The following is a 25,186-nucleotide window of genomic DNA, read 5'->3' as shown; positions in this document are numbered from 1 at the left end:
TGGATATATTATATATATGGCGTGCATGTGGATATTTATACAGATCATAAAAGTCTCCAGTATATCTTTAAGCAGAAGGAGCTGAATTTGCGACAAAAGAGATGGCTAGAGTTGCTGAAAGATTATGATGTCGATATTCTATATCACCCAGGAAAGGATAACGTTGTGGCAGATGCACTCAGCCGTAAATCTAGGGCTTGTTTGGCAGGCGTGCAGCCAGGAAAGAAAGAGATAGTCCGTGAGATTCATCAGCTAGCTAGTCTTGGAGTTCGTTTGGCTGATTCTGATGATGGTAGGATTTTGGTACGAGGTGTTGCTGAATCCTCTATTGTGGAAGAGGTGAAGAAGCGTCAATATAAGGATCCTGTCTTTGTACATTACAGAGACACAACACTTCAGAAGGACGAGACCCCATTCAAGATGTCATCTGATAGAGTACTACGATACAGAGACAGATTATGTGTACCTGAGGTTGCAGGATTACGGCAGCAGGTAATGGGGGAAACATATTATGCTCGTTATTCTGTTCACCCAGGATCGACAGAAATGTATCATCACCTTAGATGTTTGTATTGGTGGGATGGTATGAAAAAGGACATAGCAGAATTTGTGGCCCAGTGTCCGAATTGCCAGCAGGTCAATATAGAGCACCAGAAGCCTGGAGGGCTATTGCACGAGATGGAAATTCCAACCTGGAAATGGGAGGTAATTAATATGGATTTCGTCACAGGTTTCCCACGCACCCCACGGAAGTATGACTCTATCTGGGTTATTGTTGATAAACTGACAAAATCAGCCCACTTTCTTCCAGTCAGGACTACGTATTCAGCTGAGGATTATGCCAGATTGTATCTTAAGGAGATAGTGAGACTTCATGGATTTCCCACAGCTATTATCTCGGATAGAGGGGCCCAGTTTACAGCTAATTTCTGGAGATCCTTCCAGGAAGGATTGGGCACACAGGTGAGTCTCAGCACAACATTTCATCCTCAGACTGACGGACCGGATGAGCGTACCATTCAGACGCTACAAGATATGTTACGGGCCTGTGTCATTGATTTCAGGGGCAGCTGGGATGATCACTTGCCACTTATCGAGTTTGCTTATAATAACAGCTACCATTCTAGCATTAAGATGGCACCGTACGAAGCTCTATATTGCAGGAAGTGCAGATCACCTATAGGCTGGTTTGAGGTCGGTGAGACTAAGCTAATAGGCCCAGATATCGTTCAGCAGGCCGTGGATAAGGTGAAGTTTATTCAGGAAAGATTACTGGCAGCCTAGAGTCGACAGAAGTCATATGCAGATAATCGACGTCGACATTTGAAGTTTCAGGTTGGCGACTGGGTGTTCTTGAAGGTGTCACCCATGAAGGGTGTTATGAGATTCGGCAAGAAAGGGAAGTTGAGCCCGAGATACATTGGACCTTATCAGGTTATCCGTAAGGTAGGCCAAGTTGCCTACGAGCTAGAATTACCAGCGGATTTAGAAGCAGTACATCCGGTCTTCCATGTGTCAATGCTTCGGATGTATATAGGCGATCCTTCCAGGGTGTTTCCGGCAGATGATGTCCAGGTAACAGAGGAGCTATCATACGAAGAGCAGCCTATAGCTATACTTGATCGACAAATCAGAAGGCTGCGAACTAAAGACGTGGCTTCGGTTAAAGTGTTGTGGCGGAACAATAATAGGGAGGCGATGACTTGGGAGGCCTAAGAGGAGATGAAAAAGAAATATCCTCACTTGTTTTCCATGCCTACAGGCAATTTAAACTCCCTTACTTGATTGTGTTAATTGTCTGCTCAATTTATATGTTAGCAATAAGGAAAACCCTTTCCAAGACTCTTATAGAACCCGACGGGAAAAAATCGACATTGGAGGACGAATGTTCAAAAGGGGGGGGGGGGGGGGGGGGGGGATGTTATAACCCATATTTTCATACATTGGGACGTTTTAAAATAAACGCGACAAGTTAAAGACAAGACTATCTCAAGATACGAAGTAGAGACTTTAACTTCCGGGTTCGTTTCAAGTCACAAATTACCTACAAATTTCGTTTGACATGGAAGTATTAATGGAAAATTAGGATTAAATTAACCATGATTAGATTATTAGTGGGATTGGGAAAAACAAAAATCAGTCCATTTAAAATGGACATTGTTGGCCGTGTAGTTTAAGTGGGATGGTCAATGGTTATTGACCCAAAATAGTGTGGGACACATGTCCAAATCATGGAGTGAATATATAAGGCAATAATCTGATTATTCATCAACTCACTACATCATTTCAACATTACAAAGTGTAGAAAAATATAGTGTTAGAGAGAGAAGCTCTCGGCCTAGAGCTAGCCGAGAGTGGTGAGGTGAAATTGCTCCAAAACAATTCAGTTTTCTTAAGCAATTCAACTCCATTGAAGGTATATTAACGTGTAGCATCCATTGATATAGCAAGAATAAGTGTTAAAATTCAAGAAGAGAGTTTGAGGGGCTAGCCGATTGAAGAAGTTAGTTACAAGGTAAGAATGATCATTTTTCTTGTGTTTTATGATATTTTGAAGGTACAATTCGTGCATGTTGTTGTTGGATTGTTGTTGTGGTTGATGTAGGGGCTGAACCGTGAGCTTGGTGAAGCCATGGTTGGTTTCATTTTGCATGTATTGTTGATGAATTGAATGTGTGTCAACATATGTAAATGAAAAAAGATTGTAGAAGTTGGTTTATGATGTTGCATGTAGGTATTGGACTATTTTTCTTAAAATTTAAATGAGCCGTGTGCTGTAGGATTTAATGGAATCATGTTTAATCTTCTTGTACATGTATTGGAAGTGGATTGAATGTGTTGTAGTATGGATAAATGGATGAAAATCATGAAGTTGTTGGAATGGTGCTGAAGCCGTGTAAGGGGACTGTTTTAGGGGGATTGTGGACTGTTTTGTGCCAAGTTTTGATTGTTGTTGTTATGGACAATGTGGTGTATTGTATTCATATTGAATGTGTGAATTGAGGTGTTAAAGAAACGAATCATGTTGAAGTATACAAGCAGTCCAAAACCGTGGACTGTTTTAAAGTTAGAAGTGAATTAGTGTATGTTGAATGTTGAATGTTGTTATGAACATATAGTGAAAGTGAAGTGCAATGATTCAAGTTGAAATTGAAATGATTTGTGGGCTGTTGTAAGAATAAAAATGATGCTAAAACAGTTCCAAGAATCGTGAAAGTAATGTTATTAAACGTGTTGTTGTCGTTGTAAGTTAAAACTGGAAAATTGCTAAGTGAAAATGGTATTGTGGTATGTGCTGTTTGGCCGTGAGTTTGGGACTGATTTGAAAGATGAATTGCATATATGTGGTTGCTTATTATCTTGCTCGTGCTTACCTCTATATCCTTCACTGAGTCCCGGGCCAGGACACGTTCTCGTGCGCATATTTACTATATTAATCACCGAGTCCCTCACTAGAGGGCTGGGACACGTTATATATATATACATATGATGATATGATGATATGATGATGTGATGATATGATGACATGATGATATGGAGATGGTGGCCAGGAGGGCATATTCCCTATTACCGAGTCCCTCACTAGAGGGTCGGGACACGTATTTATTTATGTTTATGATGCTATGATTTTAATTACCGAGTCCCTTACTAAAGGGCCGGGACACGTTATATATGTTATATACAGAATGAGTATGCAGCTTTGATTACAACACTCTACATTGATATTGAAATGAGAATGATACAGATCAAATATGTCAAAGGCAAATTTTATGAAATTCTGTTTGTTGCATTGGGTCCTATACACCTTGTCTCAGTATGAGTCCATTACTATATTTCATGCTTTACATACTCAGTACATATTCCGTACTGACCCCCTTTCTTCGGGGGGTGTTCATGCCCGCAGGTACAAACACTCGTTTTGGAGATCCGCCAGCTTAGGATACTTATTCAGCTACTTTGAAGTGCTCCTTTGTCCCGGAGCCTAGCTTGTGGTATAACTCCCTTTTGTCGTATATGTATGTGTTTATTCGTGGTACGGCGGGGACCTGTCCTGTCATATGATACTATCACTACTCTTAGAGTTCTGTGGACATCTGTCTGGGTCTGTGTATAGTTGATGTTGCGTTGTATGAACATGACTTATGTTTGGGGCGTACCCATTCGTGATGGCAGCCTTGTCGGCTTGCATATGTATGTATGTTTGGAATGTTGCATGTAGTGGCAACCTTGTCGGCTTGCGTATATATAAATATATGTTGTTGTTGAAAATGGTAACTCCTCAGGAGACAGGTGCTTATGACATACAGAATCATGACAGCTTTAAAATAACTCCCTGCCTTTTTATACAAATAAGTTCATGACATGCTAGTTATAAATGATTACAATTAACAGGCAATATGAGTTTCCAATTCGGGCACTATTCACGGCCTACGGGGTTGGGTCGTGACAATTTAGGCCCTGGAGAGATATGTAAAGAGATAAGCGTAGGATAAGATTAATGCGGCTGCCTCGAACATGGAAGAGCTTTCCAAAAGGAGAAAAGTGTTCAAGGAAGAAGGAACCCAAGGAAGAATAAGGATGAAAGTAGGAAAAGTATACTAACGGGTTAGTCGAAGGAAGAAGAGAACGTTCGGGAGTAAAACAATAGGAACCCGATTACGTATGGAGAAAAGAATAAGGATGATGGGGTGACATTGTTGACTAGTAAATCAATGGTATGGAATGGAAATTCATGTGAGGTCTGAAAGATTTGATCTTAGAGAAAATGGAATGAAATATAAAGAATGTGCATGGAAGACCGCTCGGATCATAGTGCCATAAGTATAGTCAAAGGATTCGATTAGCGAGGATAGGGAGAGTATAAATTGCAATGACTAGATGCTAAGAGCAAAAGTATCGGGACGCTCGAAAATACGGACGCACAGCTGCAACGCGAACGCGTAGTAAGAAGAATCACTAGTATGTGAATTAGATGGGTGAAAGGATTAGTAGCGGACGAAAGAGTATGGAAATGTGGACAAAATGATGATATAGACAGAAAGTAAAAGAAAAACTTATGATAAGAATGTTATATCCCGCATTTTGTACATTCGGATAATTCAAGATAATCGCAGGAAGTTAAGGACAAGGTTATATTTGATTCCTGTTTAGCACACAAGTTGCTTAAGAAAATATTGATGTGGAAATATTGAGGAAGGCTAAGGGCAAAATTGGAAATTAGGAAAATAGTTTTCATGAATTACAAAAATTTGTCATGAAATAAAATGGGCTTGGAAAAAAAAAGGTTGGGCTTGAAAAATGGCCAAGGTGGCCGGCCAAGGGGGAATGGGCCAACGCCCATATGAAAGTCCAAATAATTAATAAAAAGGGTGACTCATTATTATTTTATCACCTCCATTCAAGAACATTCAAGAAAAAAATCCTTGAGAGCAAAGAGAAGGGCTTTTCGGCCAAGAAAGAAAAAGAAGAGAAATTTTTGAAGCCTTCAATCTTGATCCAAAAAAATAAATTCTTCTAGTATTCCTACTAATTCAAAGGTCCTCTTTAACGTGGTATAATCATTGGAGCAAGACAAACATCTATTCTTCCAAGGAGCAACTTTAGTCAAGAAGGAAGATAAGTGGAAAAAGGTAAGATTAAATCTTCTTTTATATGTTATGGATGGTTGTGCATGTTGTAGTATGTAGAAATGAATGAAATTCATGAAAATATGGAAGTTGTGTGGTGGCCGTGTATATGTAGTGTGTGGCCGTGTATGTGTGTGTGTGTAAGAATAATGACTCAATTATTTTATTTAGTGTTTTGGTTGTTGTTGTAATGGAATATATGATGGAAATGAAAGTTTGATGATTCTAGTTGAAGTTGTAAGTGTTGGAGAGTTGTTCTAGAAGCTAATGTGATTTTAATGTCACTTTTTGTAGTTCTAGAAGGTAATGTTGTTAATGTGTGAATTGTTAGTATATTCATGAATTTGAAAGGAGAAAATGTGTTGTTGTTGTTGTTATTGCATTTGGGAAGTTTCGGGTGGAATGGCATATTGGTTGGATTATTTTGAATATAGTACGGATTGTTTGAAGTATCCTTGAATATTGTTTGAATGGTTTCGGATTAATACTTGAATGTGTGAGCAAATATGAATTGAACAAAAATGAGACGTCGTTGAAGTTTGTAGGAAGAAGTTGCTAATGTTAGTATGCGTTTTGAATCGATTGTGGATATTGCTAGAATAATCGTTTGTATTGTTGTTGATAATTTGGCCGAGTTAAATTCTCGGATTTGTTGTTGATGATATAGCCGAGTTGGATTCTCGGGGATGGTAATATTTACAGGGGAAATGCTGCCGAAATTTCTGTAGACAAAGTGTTAGTTAAAGATGAGATTCTTGGATATCTATAGCTAATGTTTGTTATTCACTAACATTGTTATAGATTTTGGAAAGGCCAAGACCAAAGTTGGATTAGCTAAGGAAGCGGGCATGGTATGTAAGGCTTACCTTTCTTTCTTTTGGCATGATCTTTATGAAAAGAACAAATGACGTATATGTATGATTGCAAAGAAATTCCTATTCTTAGAGCCACTAGGATGCCTAATATCCTTGATTTCCATGTCACGACCCGTCTAGGGGCCGTGACGAGTACCCGATACTTGTACCGGGCACCCCTTGTCTATTGTTTTACCTTTACCTCTTAGCAAGCCATGTAAACAGAGCCATTTTTTTTTTTTGAACATTAACATTAGCGGCGTCATTCTGAACATAGACTAATAAACTTCGTTATCACTTATACATCAACATTAACATGCCAAAACACCATATACCTAACTGTACTTAACTGACTGTACATATCTGTCTACGAGCCTCTAGACATAGTACACTTATACATAGAAAGGGCCGAGTACTGTCGTGCCCGAAAATACGTACACAAGATAGTACCACGAAAGTGGGGCTCCGGAACAACTGGAGCGCTGTCAACACTGCTGGTAAGGCTTCTAAGGATCAAGTCCACCTGTCTACTGACCTGCGCGGCATGAAACGCAGCGTCCACAAGAAGGGACGTCAGTACGAATAGTGTACCGAGTATGTAAGGCATGAATAGTAATATACAAAAAATATGAATCATGTATAATGACATAAGAGAGTTACAACACATGTCCTGGGATAGAAGCATAACCTGTATATATATATACCCTTGGCAGGTGCTATGCGTACTTAGCTTTCCTTTAAGAGTCTTTCCTTGTTCATATACATATACATATAAAATAGGACATCTCATATTGCCGAGGCGTCGGCAGCCGATCCATTTAACCATAAATATACACATCCCGCGTCCGGGACGATATCATATCATATAATGCCAACTGATCAGGTGGATATGCGTTCATAACGCTCTGCCCTTACCTCCATTTTCCCCGTATACACATGCATATATCATGTACATATATCAGCGTCTATAGCGCTCTAGCTCTTTTATCATATACATATACGTGTGTAGTGTAGGTACATCAGCGTCTATAGCGCTCTGGTGCTTTTATCATTTACATATACGTGTATCATATGCATGTATCAACGTCTATAGCGCTCTAGCTCTTTCGTCATGTGCATGTTTTAAAAATATATACACATATCTTACATACATTTACATGTCTTATAAGCATTTACGTATCCTATATACATATGTCTCATAGGCACGCAGGAAAGCCCAAAGAAGAATCATGTAGTCATCGGAGTGACGTAATGGTCGGTGACCTCCGATTATATTATAGAATACTCGTGATCGCTTTGTCTCACCTTGAAGGAACGAGTATTTTAAGGTGAGACTACCAACGGGGAATAATATTAAAGTAAACGTAGAATGAAATCGGGGCATCATAGATGACAGTTCATAGACTTTGAAATCTTTTAGAAAATAAAGTCATAGCTAGGAAATATAAATAAGATTCAAAAATTAGTTTATCATTTGGTAACGAAATCGGGATCAAAGGTTCCCTTTGGATTCACTTCAAGTAAGTCAAGCAAGACTGTAAGGAAAAATCCGAGAGTAGCGGGCCCACCTCAGGCCGGATGGGGTGACGTATATGATTTACATATATTACGTGTCATGTCATTACTTGTGAGGGTCCTAGGGTAATCGGGTCCCACTTATGCAAGTTCTAGGGGTTTAAGAGGTCTTTCCATCATTTGCACACTTTCTAGTTCAATTCTATTGAACAAAAAGTGGAAAACTTTGGATGCGGATTCCGGGGAAGAGAGTTGTCCCCGAGGCGCGTACCCAACTTATTACGTCTAAGACATGCCATAGAAAGGAGGGTGAAACCTTACATACCTCTTTCCGCTCCTATTGCTACTCCAAATTCACGTTGCAATCTCGTCAAAATCTGCAAATTGGTCATGTTTACCAAAACTCTTGTTAGGATACTTAGAGTTGAATTCTTAAGGAAACATTTGGCTACCGAAATTTCGGCAGCACTTCCCCTATAAATACTCCATCCCACCAAGTTCAACTTGGCTAATTTCAATCAACAACAATCCCGGGAATTCAAACCCGGCCAAAATATCAACCACAATTCCAACAACAACAATACTAACAACTTCCATATTCAATCAACTTACTACTTCTTCCAAAAACTTTCTAACTTTAATGAAAACAATCACAACCTCATGATCTATATTCCAACAACATCATACTAACCACATTACCTTCCATGCATGCAAGAACATTACATTCAATTCACATAACTTCTAAAACAAACCTCCACCTACTTCAACTTCACAAGATTATTATGCATTCATTAGCAATCTAGCATCCACAATTCAACTACTACCAAAACATTAAATAGAATTGACTCATTTTCTTCCATATTACTCTAGAACTACACGGCCAACATCAAGCATACACACTACAACCTCTCCAAATTTATTCAACCTCCATTTTCCATATATCATTCACAACAATAACAACCAAACACTAGATAAATTAATTAAAACACAATTTCTACACACATATACATGTTCCATACCTCACGGCCACACCCCTATTTTTATCTCTTCCATGAATTTCATCCATTTTAACATACTACAACACATATAAACCATTCATAACACATAAAGAAAGATCAAAACTCACCTTTCTTCTTCAACTTCTCACTTGACTACAACTTGGCAATTTGTATGATTTTGAATCTTTCTTGCTCCAACAACAACTCCACCTTGTTAAGAACCCTTTACTTGGTAGGGATTGATTTTTGAAGAATTTTTATCAATTTTTCCTTGGAAATTTACCCTTGGCCGAAATGGCCTTCAACTTTTCTCCTTCTCTTTCTTGTTCTTCAACTTCTTGAATATTCTAGAGGTTGTGTGATAAAGATGACTTAGTCATCTTATTTATTGACCAAATTTTATTTAATATGGGCTTGGGCCATAACCATGGCCGGTTGGGCCTCACAAATTTGGGCCTTATTATTTTCTTTTGATTTTTTTGGGCCAACTCGGTTTGGTCCCGAGTTGGGCCTAGCCCACTGACCTTTCGACCTTAAAACGTTCATATCTCTTTGTACCGACGTCACCTGGGCACCCACGACCTATGGTTGGAAAGCTAATTCAATTATCTACAACTTCTATTTCTTGGTACTTTTCCAAATTCCAAACTTATAATACCGTTTTTGCCCCTTGAAGTCAGATCACCCGAAAACGTTTTCTTAAAAATATTCGTTTGGAGGACTTCCACTTTGATTTGGCCCAAGGGTCCTTCTTGAGTCGTGTTTAACTTCTCATATGTGATTCATATGAATTTTCAGATGTCCCAAAAAAATCTCGACGTGTGGGTCCCACCTCAGCAAATAATCTGACGTTCAAAAATACGGGATATAACATTCCATAAGCTGTTTCATATGATTTTGATGCGTATCTATGTTGTCCGAAGATCTACTTGATATGTTTCCGATTGGCATTCAAGAGATAAGTGATACGGCTAATGTCTTGCTTTTCAAATGATAGCACGTCTGACTATTCCGTTAAGTCTTTGATACATTTTAATATGAACATATGATTCCAAAAGCTATATTTGATTTGATCCATACGATATCCGAAAGGTACTTGATATGATTATTGCTTCGATTCTCCAAAAATGGCTTCTGAAACGTTCGTTGAAGGTTCTGTACTTCAAACGCTCATAACTTTCTCATACTAAGTCGGATTTACCCGAAACTTGTTTCTGAGCCTTCAGATGTCGGTAAGTATACTTATCTATCGAGTCTTGATTTATGTGCATATAGTTTCTCACGACTCTGTTCGTGCAAGCCTCAATATGTCTATTCACCGAGTCCCGGGCCGGGTATGTTATCGTGCGCACTCCACTGCATTGTTCACCGAGTCCCTCAATAGAGGGCCGGGTACGGTACATGCATATGATGATGTGATGAGATGATGACATGTTATGGTGGCAAGGAGGGCGTATGATGATTTGATTCACCGAGTCCCTCACTAGAGGGCCGGGTACGGTATGTATATATGTATATGCATGATGATATGATGGCATACTGATATGATGATATGACTTCACTTACCGAGTCCCTCACTAGATGGCCGGGTACGGTTTATATATGATATAAAATGTTGACATGCATGACTTTGTTCACCGAGTCCCTCACTAGAGGTCCCGGCACGGTATATGTATAAATGTATTCATGATGACATAATGATATGATTTCATTCACCGAGTCCCATAATGGGCCGGGTACAGTATGCGATATGAAAATGTTTGATTCTGATCCGTACTACACAGGTACAATGGTTTCCTTATTATGATACTTGACTCCTGGAATCTTTATTTCAGTTATGATCTTTCCAGTTGTATTTCATGCCATACATACTCCGTACATATTCCGTACTGACCACCTCTTCTTCGGGGGCTGCGTTTCATGCCCGCGGTGTTATAACCCGTGTTTTCACACGTTTGGAAAAATTCGATAAATAATGGATTCTTGAGATACGAGGTCAAATTTGACATTTTGTTGAACATAGGAGTTATGCATGAAAGAATAGAGTCATGAAAGTGTGGGACAAGGTTAAGGGTAATTTTGGAATTTGGGGAATTAGTTTCGGGAATTACAAAATATGATTCACAGGTTATTGGGCTCAAAAATTGAATTGAAATTTAGGCCCAAATTAAGGGACATGGCCGGCCACTTAAGGCCATGATCCAAGCCCAATTTAGTTGGTCATGTGCTTGGTCATGTGACCAAGCACTACAATTATATAACTAGAAGATGAATACTTGGATAAGCATAACACAAAACAAATCAAGAACAAGAGATAGAGAAAGTGAGGCTCTCGGCCTTGAGGGCAAAAATTAACCCCCAAAAATATTGTTCAAAAAATTCATGTCTTGTGGTTTTCCTACTAAGATAAGGTTCCTTTGTAACTTGGTATAGTTGGATTGGAGTGGGGAGCATTAGAATCATCAAAGTGACTACATCTCCAAGTGAAGAAAACTTGAAGAAAAGGTAAGAATTTCTACCTTTTTATTGTGTTATGAAGTTTTGATTGTGTTGCGGTATATAGAAATGTGTTGATTGTATGGAAAAATGGAAGTTTGCAATGTGGGTTTGGAATATGGCTTGTAGCCGTGAGTATACATATGTTGTATATCCAAAACGTGTTGAAATTATGTTGTATTCTAGTTGTGAATGTGATGGAATTCATGTTGAGAATGAGAGTGGAATAAATTTGACTGAATTGCTAAAAATAGCACTTGGCCGTATGGTGTATTTGGCTTGGGAATGAAATGGATTAAGTTTGTTTAGTGTATTGGAGTGTTGTTGTAATGCTTGATATGTGAATGAAGTTAGAATGATATAAGTTTGTATTGAATCGGAATGTAGAAACTTATGTCGTTTTAGTACGATTTTCCGACATTAAGGAAATGAAGTTGTTTGGTTGCTAATAGTGATGATCATTGATGAATTTGGAAGTTGGAAACTTGTTATGAAATTGTATGCCAAAGATTTGATGTTTTGCATAAGTTAAGACTTTGGCGGAAAGTTGTATATTATGTATATCGAGTGTATACCTTAAGGAAAATGAAATGAAATGTCTCTAAATCTATATTGTGATGATCTTGAGTGATAATGGATGTGAAATCATGATGTTAGTTCGAAAGTTTAGGTTGAATTGAAGATTATGTCAACTTGTGAGAAAAATGACTAGTTGAAGGATATTTGTGTTTTTAATGTTCATTGTTGATATTGATGTTGTCGTTTGGGTTGTTGTTGATGATTTATAGCCGAGTTGAATTCTCGAGGTGCCATATGTATAGAGGAAGTGCTGCCGAAATTTCAGTAGCCAAATATGCTTAAAGTTGAAATAATGGCATTAATAACTCACAATTGGTAAACGTGACCAATTGCAGTTTTTCGACGAAACGGGAAGCGAGTTTGGAAAGGCTTAAGGAGCATGAAAGGTATGTAAAGCAACCCCTATTCTTCCCTTGGCATGCCCTTAGTGTGTTAGGGTCGGATCTGGGCCTCGAAGGACCTCTTGGCCCTCGGAATCCGCAAGAGAAAATTTCAGTTTTTCCTTCAGTAGAATTGAACCATTTTGATACGCTTTTTCTGAAATTATGCAATTTTCCTCTAAATTACTCGGAAAGTCATAGAATGTCTGTATAACCTTTTTAGGTGATACCATAAGCTTAGAGGGCATGATTTGAGCCCGCCGCCTTAATTGTCCCGAGGCGGGCCCACTATTTCCGGTTTTGCCCTTAATGTGCTAAAGCTTCCTTTTCAAGCGATTTTTGAAAGAAATGTTTTTATTACCCTACTAATCGCTTAACGAATATTGTTTTAAATATTCTATTAAATATTATAAATTATTTTGACACTCGGAATGACTTCAGGAAGGTTATGTTTCTGTAATTTATTATGATATCCGAGATACATTTATTATGATTCCGTCCGACTCCATTGGATTTGTTTGGCTTTGATACGCTTCATTGAGTCTTTGAAAACATTTATGATATTTTTAAATTGCATTAGTCTCTCACTACTCCATTCGTGGATGTCCCAATGTTTCCCACACTGAGCCCGGGCCAGGATATGTTGTCAAGCGTGATTCTCTGCATTGTTCGCCGCGCCCCGATGTGAGGGGGCAGGTATACGCGTACATGGGTCTGTGGAGTATGATGTGCCGTGTCCGCCTATTCTGATCTGATCTGTTATGGCCATTCTGATATGACATTTTATGATACGGGGCCACGCCCCTTTTTCTGATTCCTCTGTATTGTGGCACCAGTGTTGGGAGGGTGACCACGTTCTGTCTGCCGAGTCCCGTGGCAGGGGCCGGGTATGATATGACATATGTTTCTGTACACATTCTGTCTATTTTGGAAATATGCATTTGACACTCTGGATTTTGTACTCATTTTCTGTAACCATTATGATTTGACTTCTGTGATTCCGCTTTACATATTCAGTACATATTTCGTACTGACCCCCTTCCTTCGGGGGCTGCGTTTTCATGCCGCGCAGGTACAGACGACAGGTTCGCTGATCCATCTGTTTAGGATCCCACTTCTGCTATTTTGGGGCGCTCTCTTCTTCAGTGCCCATCTTTTGGTACAGTCTGTCACTGCTATCTGGATATGTACTTGTTCTGGGTATGACGGGGCCCTGTCCCGTCTTATGATTATGATATGTTCTGTAGAGGTCTGTGGATATATCTGTGTGGGTTCTGTACATATGTTTGGGATACTTTGTTCTATGATGGCCTTATCGGCCTATGTGTGCCAAGTCTGCTTTTTATGCTAAATTCTGTAGCGTCCACTAATATTATTATTATATTGTTTCGTTAATATGCTAATTTGGGTATCGGGTACGCATAGGTGCCCAGCTAGGGCACTGGTCGCGGCCCACGGGGTTGGGTCGTGACACGCAGGTACAGACGTTCGTGTGAGTGACCCGACAGCTTAGGCTATCTATTCTGCTGCCTTGGAGTGCTCCCTCGTTCTGGAGCCCATATTTTGGTACATACTCTTCCGTTATATATATGTATGTGTATATTCAGGGGTACGGCTGGGCCCTGTCCCGTCATATGATTCTGTTGTGTTTGTTAGAGGCCTGTAGACATATATGCGGGTCATGGGTCGTTATTGTTCGGTTATGTCTATGATTTACGTCTAAGCGGTCCTATTTGCTATGATTGCCTTAACGGCATGTATATATATATATACTTATGTATGTGCTTTGGACGATATGTTCTACGACAGCCTTGGTGGCTCATGTATGATGTGTTTGATATATGGGACCGCTTAAGACCACATCTGCCCTTAATATCTGTAATAATTAATATATGTTGGATATGGATAAGTCGTTGATATGCTGATTTTGTAAGTAAGTGTGTATGGGTGTCCAGCTCGGGCACTAGTCACGGCCCACGGGGTTGGGTCGTGACAAAAGTGGTATCAGAGCGGTTTTTCCTCGAAATGTCTACAGGCCGTGTCTAGTAGAGTCTTGTTTATCGGTGTGTCGTGCACCACATCTATAAACAGGAGGCTACAGGACATTTAGGATGTTACTTTTTATTCGCTCTTAGATCGTGCGATAGAGATGTATTTATTAGGATGGTTCCCTTCCAACGAATTGCTGTGTTTACAGCGAGGCTCCAAAAAGAGCGATAGCGTCAGTATTTTGGGAAATTGTTTCTGATCCTCTTCCTGCAGGTGATTGTAGATTGACGAAAGATGAAGAGGACAGCTTCAGATAGTGGGGGTGCTAAGAAAGCCCCTAGGATATCTCCAGGACCGAGTAAGAGGAGCCTCAGTTATTCGATTGAGACTGATCCTTCGGAGGACCCAGCAACAATTCGTCCAGAGATTTTGACCCCCAGAGAAGAGGACCCTGCAGAGGGCAGTTATGATACAGATCCCTCGGAGGATCCGGCGATGATTCCTCCAGAGTTTCATACCCGTAGGGAGGAGGATAGTTATGATATAGATCCATCATAGTATTATTCTAGGACACCGGAGGAGGAGATTTCTGGGGCCTTGCCGGTTGCTCCTGTGGTGGGGCACTACGTTAGACAGGCCTCCCCGGTGAGTGTTACGGACTACTCCAGTCCCTTATCCTGACCGTCAGTAAACCATGAATTGCCTGGTTATTTATACTCCTCCGATTCAGATGCGAGCAATGATGGAAGTCAGACGAGCGGATGGCAGACTGACGATGATGAGGTGCATACTTCACATGGCAGCTCCCCAGATCAGACCCGAGACAAATTTGCTACAGGTATATGAGTTCTCTTTGGAATTTTCTATGTATGTGTAACTTCTGTAGAGTATCATTTGATGACGGCGAATGGAAATTAAAAGGGCCGATGACCCAGTGGTTATAAGCAACGACGACTGAGATGTCTCCGTCACCAGTAGGAATCTAGAAACCCCGGATGAAAGGTAATCATAGGTACAGATGGAAGTGAATGTTGAGGATTTAAAAGGGCAACACGATAATTGTATAGTCAGAAAAGTAAAAGAATCCTCTCTTGATCAGGGTGGGACCCGCTACGAGAACCTTTTGAAAGTTGTTAAGACCCCGACTTGCCTTAGATTACGTGATAAAGGTCGTGCGGGGTGGTGGATGCAATTATACCAGCATTAACGCATCGAAATGCATTAAAGTTTCTAGGTTAAGCGTACTAGGGCAAGAGAAATTTTGGGATTGGTGACCCCCAGGGAAGTGTACAAAAATTTCCACAAATGTAGATATAACAGACAAATGTGAAATTAGGGTAACCTAAAGGAAATTATAATATGCGGAGCGGTTAGAAGCCTTAAAGAGGTCACGTAGGCTAAAGCAGACCAGATTGGTGAAGAGAAGAACGCACAACGCAGCTCTGGAATCAGAGTAAGTTTGAATAGCGTCTGGGAATATTTTGTAAGCGAAATGGTAGTAAACATATATGTATGTCTATGACATCTCATTTATGACTGTCTCGATCGATAGGTGAAACCTAGAAACCAGTGTTGCGATGTATGGAAGACATTAACTGGACGGAATCCAAGAGACAAGCGAATGGTATGGTATAGAGGTTCTGAAATAAACTGATACTGATGTCACTACAAGTAAGATTGGAAAACTCTAATACAACGATAGTTGGAAAAGAAAGAGAGTGAGTAAATGGAAGGTAAGAAGATTAAAATGTCAAGAAAAGTGAAAGGTAAGAAATATGATTGAGCAAAACCTCCAGAAGAGCCGACGGGCAAAGCATGGAACTATTCGCGCAGAAATTTATGGGACAGGTCTGTAAAAGGACTAGAATGTGATAGTGTAGGACAAAAAGGGAAACAAACTCGAGGAAGGTTAACGGGGGAAATAGGACAAGTATATGGGAGTACGAAGGATATTTTAATAAGTTGGCGATAGCCGACTGACCACTTATCAAAGGAAGGATAAATCCATAGCCATGTTGGTATAGTTGATTTGAACATAGAGAAGCCTTTCTGGAGGGTGACTTAAGAATGGAACCGATTCGCGCGAATAAAAGTAATATCATACGAACCTCAGAGCCGATGCTACAAACGATAAGAGAAGGGAGCTACTCCCTACGAAGGATTACATATACCGATGGCTTGATTGAAGGAAAAGAAGAGTTGTTAGGAAGAAAGTGACTGGAAACGGATATGCATCAAGAGGTTAATGACATTATTAGACATAAAGGACAGAGGTATGTCAGAATGGAAAGAAAAGAAAGTGTTGGGAATGGAAGCCCTTATAAGTATTCTGATTAAATACGAGAACGTATTAGCAAGGGGATAGACAGGACAGACTCCGCATTGAACGAACTACAATTGAAAGAAAGTCGCGGAAAGCGATGGTTATCTCAAGGGCATAGGCGTATATGGACCCTCTTAATAAAACGGGGGGGGGGGGGGGGGGGAGAACATACTAGATTTGAGACGAATTATGATGATCTGAGTTCCAGAAGAGGGTAATAAAGAGAGTAAGAAAAGTATACAAGCAAAATCCAAACGATGCCTCGGATAACAACTGATATAATAAAGTAACAACGGTTGGTAGTTGATAACTTCTTGAAGAAAGGAAGCACGTTGCTCACATGAATAGGAGATAAAAGAGTCCACCGGATATTAGAAAATAGTTCATGGACCATTAGTCATACTAAACATGAAGGTATGCACTGTGGGATCGTAAGAATACTTAACATGAAGTTATGCCTAATTATAAGGAGTGCACATTGGAGAGCCAATAAGGAATGACGACTGATGGAACGATCACCAATCCAAGGAATTTACAGACATGTATACTGGCATTAAGGGATGTGAGGGGAAGGAAATAAGGAAAAATTTGCGGCAAGAACCCCAAAGATGTTGCGAGTTAAGAAATTAACTGAACTCGAATCATGAGTTGTCATGAGTATAGTTGGACTGCGAAGGATTAGAAATGGCAAAGCAATATCGTGTATATACGTTTTGGATACTGATAAACTGGCCTTGGAAAGGAACATAACCATTATGCTCGTTGGCGACAAAGTCATGATTGGATAAACACTTAGAATGTAAAATTAAAAGAGAAAGCTCAATTCGAGATATAGTAGACCTTATCAAATTGTCCGTAGGATTGGAATGTCACCCATGAATCAGAGGTATCACCGAATTAGAAGCGGTACATCCAGTCTTCCACGCGCCTATGCTTCACAAATGTGTTGGTGACCCTTCCCAAGTGTTTCATATAAATGATATCTAAGTGACAGAGAAGCTACCATATAAGGAATAGTCTGTGTCCATAGCGGATGGTCAGGTGATAAAGTTATACGCCAAAGACGTGGTTTTGGTTAAAGTATTGCGGCCAAACAGTAATAAAGAGGAGACGATCTGGGAAGCCGAAAGAAGAAATGAAGAGGAAATATCCCTAATTGTTTTCTACGCCACAGGCAATTTATGCTCCTAAAACGGATATGCTAAACGATCGTATGTGACACCTATAGAGGAGACCTCCCCGAAATATTATAATACTCCATGAGGCCAATTTAACATTCGAGGACGAATGTTCTAAAGGGGGGAGTATGTTATATCCCGCATTTTGTACATTCGGATAATTCAAGATAATCGCAGGAAGTTAAGGACAAGGTTATATTTGATTCTTGTTTAGCACACAAGTTGCTTAAGAAAATATTGATGTGGAAATATTGAGGAAGGCTAAGGGCAAAATAGGAAATTAGGAAAATAGTTTTCATGAATTACAAAAATTTGTCATGAAATAAAATGGGCTTGGAAAAAAAAAGGTTGGGCTTGAAAAATGGCCAAGGTGGCCGGCCAAGGGGGAATGGACCAAGGCCCATATGAAAGTCCAAATAAGTAATAAAAAGGGTGACTCATTATTATTTTATCACCTCCACTCAAGAACTTTCAAGAAAAAAAAACTTGAGAGCAAAGAGAAGGGCCTTTCGGCCAAGAAAGAAAAAGAAGAGAAATTTCTGAAGCCTTCAATCTTGATCAAAAAAAATAAATTCTTCTAGTATTCCTACTAATTCAAAGGTCCTCTTTAACGTGGTATAATCATTGGAGCAAGAAAAACATCTATTCTTGCAAGGAGCAACTTTAGCCAAGAAGGAAGATAAGTGAAAAAAGGTAAGATTCAATGTTCTTTTACATGTTATGGATGGTTTTGCATGTTGTAGTATGTAGAAATGAATGAAATTCATGAAAATATGGAAGTTCTGTGGTTGCCGTGTATATGTAGTGTGTGGCCGTGTATCTGTGTGTGTGTAAGAATAATGACTCAATTATTTTATTTAGTGTTTGGGTTGTTGTTGTAATGGAATCTATGATGGAAATGAAAGTTTGATGATTCTAGTTGAAGTTGTAAGTGTTGGAGAGTTGTTCTAGAAGCTAATGTGATTTTAATGTCACTTTTTGTAGTTATGGAAGGTAATGTTCTTAATGTGTGAATTGTTTGTTTGATTCATGAATTTGAAAGGAGAAAATGTTTTGTTGTTGTTATTGCATTTGGGAAGTTTCGGGTGGACTGGCTTATTGGTTTGATTATTTTGAATATAGTACGGATTGTTTGAAGTATGCTTGAATATTGTTTGAATGGTTTCGGATTAATACTTGAATGTGTGAGCAAATATGAATTGAACATAAATGAGACGCCGTTGAAGTTTGTAGGAAGAAGTTGCTAATGTTAGTATGCGTTTTGAATCGATTGTGGATATTGCTAGAATAATCGTTGGTATTGTTGTTGATAATTTGGCCGAGTTAAATTCTCGAATTTGTTGTTGATGATATAGCCGAGTTGGATTCTCGGGGATGGTAGTATTTACATGGGAAATGCTGCAGAAATTTCTGTAGACAAAGTGTTAGTTAAAGATGAGATTCTTGGATATCTATAGCTAATGTTTGTTATTCACTAACATTGTTATAGATTTTGGAAAGGCCAAGACCTAAGTTGGATTAGCTAAGGCAGCGGGCAAGGTATGTAAGGCTTACCTTTCTTTCTTTTGGCATGATCTTTATGAAAAGAACAAATGACGTATATGTATGATTGCAAAGAAATTCCTATTCTTAGAGCCACTAGGATGGCTAATATCCTTGATTTCCATAAGCTGTTTCATATGATTTTGATGCGTATCTATGTTGTCCGAAGATCTACTTGATATGTTTCCGATTGGCATTCAAGAGATAAGTGATACGGCTAATGTCTTGGTTTTCAAATGATAGTACGTCTGACTATTCCGTCAAATCTTTGATACATTTTAATATGTACATATGATTCCAAAAGCTATATTTGATTTGATCCATACGATATCCGATAGGTACTTGATATGATTATTGCTTCGATTCTCCAAAAATGGCTTCTGAAATATTCGTAGAAGGTTCTGTACTTCAAACGCTCATAACTTTCTCATACTAAGTCGGATTGACCCGAAACTTGTTTCTGAGCCTTCAGATGTCGGTAAGTATACTTATCTATCGAGTCTTGATTTATGTGCATATAGTTTCTCACGACTCTGTTCGTGCAAGCCTCAATATGTCTATTCACCGAGTCCCGGGCCGGGTATGTTATCGTGCGCACTCCACTGCATTATTCACCGAGTCCCTCAATAGAGGGCCGGGTACGGTACATGCATATGATGATGTGATGAGTTGATGACATGTTATGGTGGCCAGGAGGGCGTATGATGATTTGATTCACCGAGTCCCTCACTAGAGGGCCGGGTACGGTATGTATATATGTATATTCATGATGATATGATGGCATACTGATATGATGATATGACTTCACTTACCGAGTCCCTCACTAGAGGGTCGGGTACGGTATATATATGACATAAAATGTTAACATGCATGACTTTGTTCACCGAGTCCCTCACTAGAGGGTCGGGTACGGTATATGTATACATGTATTCATGATGACATAATGATATGATTTCATTCACCGAGTACCATAATGGGCCGGGTACAGTATGCAATATGAAAATGTTTCATTCTGATCAGTACTACACAGGTACAGTGGTTTCCTTATTATGATACTTGACTCCCGGAATCTCTATTTCAGTTATGATCTTTCCAGTTGTATTTCATGCCTTACATACTCAATACATATTCCGTACTGACCCCCTCTTCTTCGGGGGCTGCGTTTCATGCCCGCAGGTACAGACGTTCGTGTGAGTGACCCAACAGCTTAGGCTATCTGTTCTGCTGCCTTGGAGTGCTCCCTCGTTCTGGAGCCCATATTTTGGTACATACTCTTCCATTATATATATGTATGTGTATATTCAGGAGTACGGCGGGGCCCTGTCCCGTCATATGATTCTGTTGTGTTTGTTAGAGGCCTGTAGACATATATGTGGGTCATGGGTCGTTATTGTTCGGTTATGTCTGTGATTTACGTCTAAGCGGTCCTATTTGCTATGACAGCCTTAACGGCTTGTATATATATATATATATATATATATATACTTATGTATTTGCTTTGGACGATATGTTCTACGACAGCCTTGGTGGCTCCTGTATGATGTGTTTGATATATGCGACCGCTTAAGACCACATCTGCCCTTAATATCTGTAATAATTAATATATGTTGGATATGGATAAGTCGTTGATATGCTTATTTGGTAAGTAAGTGTGTATGGGTGTCCAACTCGGGCACTAGTCACGGCCCACGGGGTTGGGTCGTGACAAAGAAGTCTTCGATATGTTATGCACAAAGTTGGGAAGGAGGACGAGGAATAAGGTAATTATCGTAGACGAAGGTACTTGAAGACTGTTGACACATAAGGAGACCCTTAAAGGGGAGGGGGGGGGGGAGAGACCATATTATATTAGGCGAAAAAGGGATCACAACATTTTCAAGCGCCGGAAAAGGAAATTTACTAGCTTGGGACCGGAGTTCAAAACATATTGGCATATCAGGAAAATACATGGAAGGAAAACACCAAAGGCAGACGAATATTTATAGCATGATAAGCGAGACTGCAATACTGTAGATCAAATGAGAGCAAGGAACAGTCTGTGGCCATATTGGATCGCCAGATAAAAGGTTACATACCAACACGTGATTCCTATTAAGGTATTATAACGAAACAGTGATAGAGAAGAGATGACCTGGAAAGGACAAGGTTAATGAATTGGCGCAATGGATTGGAAAACCCATGACACGAAATAAGGACTCATGTAAAGACCAAGGAGTGCGACTATAAAAAAAAATAAGGTGAAAGATATGTAATGGGCAGGAAAAAAAAGGACCCTCCCGAGGTATTATGACACCCCATGAGGATAGTTGAACATTCGAGGACGAATGTTCTAAAGGGGGGGAGGATGTTATAGCCCGTATTTTGTACGTTCGGATATTTCGAGATAGTCGTGGCAAGTTAAGGGTAAGACCATTTTTGAAAATTATTTTAATGTACAAGTTGTTATGAATATTATTTATGAATATTATTAGTATGGAAATATTGAAAAAGGCTAAGGGCAAAAAGGGAAATTCGCAAAGTGGCTCATGGAAAAAAAATTGTGGAAGGCGAGGGGCAATATGGGAATTTCACCAACAATTCAAGAAAATTCTTGAATAGTCCAACTTGGCCATGTGGCCGTCCAAGTCAAGGTGGGCTTGGCCCACATGGATAAATTATATGTATGTATATATATGACATATTAGTCATATTTCCCCACAAAAACTCTAGAACTTTGGAGAGAAGGAAAAAAATAAGAAGAACAAGAAAGAAAGAGCAAGGCATTCGGCCATGGCTCCTAAAATTGAGCCATGAAAAATTGATGAAGAAAAATTATTTTCTTCTAGTATTCCAACTAATTTGAAGGTACTTATTAACATGAAGGAGTTGTTGGAGCAATTAAATCATTCATTTGTGCAATACATGCCCCTAGCCGAGTGAAGGGATAAGGGGAAAAAGGTATGTGTTCAACCTTCTCTTACATGTTTTATGGATGATTTGTGAATATTGTAGAAGGTAGAAATGGATGAAATTCATGAAACATGAGTATGGTGGTTGTGGCCGAATAGATAGTAGGGTTGTGTAGATATGATGAGTTGATTTTATTTAGTATTTTGATTGTTATAGTTGTGGATCCCATGATGTAAAATGAGAATTTAATGGTTTGAAATGAATTTGTAATCGTTTGTGGATTATGGAAGAAGTTATTGTGATATTAGTATGGTTTCTTATGATTATAAGATGAATGATATTGCTAAAGTACAGATTGTTGATGTCACGACCCATCCCCGTGGGCCGCGACTGGTGCCCTAGTTGGACACCCAAACAGACTTACGTACCGGATCGACATATCAAAGACTTAGTCAAACTTAACATACGTAAATTTTTAAGATGATGCTAAAACAAATGTCGTCTTAAGCTGTCGCCCGTACAAAACATGACATTAAATCCGATAAGTTGGCGGAATACACATCGCCCAGATATACACACATATACAGACAAATGGGCCGTTTTGGCCATAATAGCAAATGGGACCGCATTAAGACGCAGATCATAATCACAACGAACAAACATGACCCATGACCCACATATATGACTACAGGCCTCTACAAACCATGACAAAAACATATGACGGGACAGGGCCCCGCCGTACCCAAATAGTCATATATAAACAGAATATGTATAACAGAAGGTATGTACCAAAAATATGAGCTCCGGATCAAAAAGGAGTAATCCAAGTGGCAGAATATGTATCCTATACTGGAGGATCACCAAAACGAACGTCCGTACCTGCGGGCATGAAACGCAGCCCCCGAGGAAAGGGGGTCAGTACAAAATATGTACTGAGTATGCAAAGCATGAAATACAGAAATCCGAATCATAACCGAAGTGGGGAGTACAGAATATGGATACAGAATGAATATATCAAAATATGTGCAGAAAACATATACATATATCATGCAAATAAAAATCATGCATAAGGCTCAGGAACGTGGCCGCCACTCCGACACTGGCACCACAACACATCATACGCCAGAAGGTTTCATATCTCCGTACACTCCCCGAACATATTGTATCATCCTAAAATATCACAACACCAGAACATATCATATGCCATATCACATCATAACGCCGTATATAAGCGGTACCCGGCCCTATGGCGAGGTCTCGGGAACCGTAACACATCATACTGCCGAATATCACACAGTGCGCATGATCACAAAACCGGCCCGGGATCCGGCGAACGATATCATAGTAGTAGGCACGAGCGGAGTAGTGCGGAAACCATATGCATATACATATTTAAATGAATTCCAAGACTCGACGAATAAATACATATGCATACTGATATTAGAAGGCTCAAGGTAAGCATCGAGTCCATCGGAATTAGTATACAAAAGTTACGAACTTCCAAATTACAAAACTTTCGAAAAACACATCATAGGTCATTTTCTGAAAATTTAGTATCATTCATATTGAGGTACTTTCAAATAACATTATAGGGTACTTCAAACGGAGCCTTAGGATCATATGCACATATCTAAAATATACATATCCAAACTTAGGCCATATCAAATATTTCTCAAACCACATCCGGAAATGTATCGACTAATGCTTCAAACATCATAGGCATGTGACTAGTCATATGGAATAGTTTATGGAAATCAAAGACATAGGCCATCCTAGTGGCTCTAGGAGTAGAATTTTTCTTTAGACATACATATATCTCATTCGTTTATTTCATAAAGGTCATGCCAAAAGAAAGAACGGTAAGCTTTACATACCTCGATCGCTCACTACCAAATCTCGATCACTCGCCAACAAATCCCGACTCAAGTCTCGGGCTCTCCAATATCTACAATAATATTATCAATTACCCAAAAATTAGCTACAAGTATGTAGAAGTTTAATTCTAATGAGTACTTGTCTACATAAATTTCGGCAGCACCTCCCCTGTAAATTCAACATCCTCGAGAATTAAACTCGGCCAAATTCCTCAACAACCATACCAACAATACCAACAACCACACCAATAACATCACTAATCAGTTCAAAACACATTCTAACACTAGTAACTTTCCTTTTCAACACGATTCATCAACATTTAATTCAACTACAAATTTTCAAGTCGATATCGACACTTACACACTCACTACCAATTTAAGATCATTCAAGTGCAATTCAAAAGCATTTCATATCATTTTACAAAATATACAACAATCCCACCAAAAACCATAATTCACCCGAAACCTCCAACCTTCGACACAACATTCACAACACATTTTCCATCTTCCAATTTCATCAACAACAACAACAATTTGCATCTTACAACTCCATTCCCACAATTACATAAATTATAATAAAATCACATACTTTCCGACAACAACTTAACAACAAATTTTTCATGCCAACTAGAACCATTAATCTTCCATTCACATCACAAGGCCACAACAACATAATTAACATACTAAACAATTTCAATTCATCTTCCTTCACAAAAACACCACACGGCCACAACACACACACACACACACACACACACGACTCACACACCACACACAACATCTCCATATTTTTCATTAAATTCTACTCACTATAACAATTTAAATTTTCTATAAGAAAGGAGTAGAATTCTTGCCTTTTCCAATTTTTCCACTTGGTAAAAAAAGTACTTTCTTGCCTCGAAATTTATATCCCGTTGAAGAGGGCTCCGGGCTTAGTAGGAA

Source organism: Lycium barbarum, chromosome 6 (assembly GCF_019175385.1).
Source record: "Lycium barbarum isolate Lr01 chromosome 6, ASM1917538v2, whole genome shotgun sequence".
Classification (NCBI taxonomy): domain Eukaryota; kingdom Viridiplantae; phylum Streptophyta; class Magnoliopsida; order Solanales; family Solanaceae; genus Lycium; species Lycium barbarum.
This window is presented reverse-complemented; position numbering follows the sequence as displayed.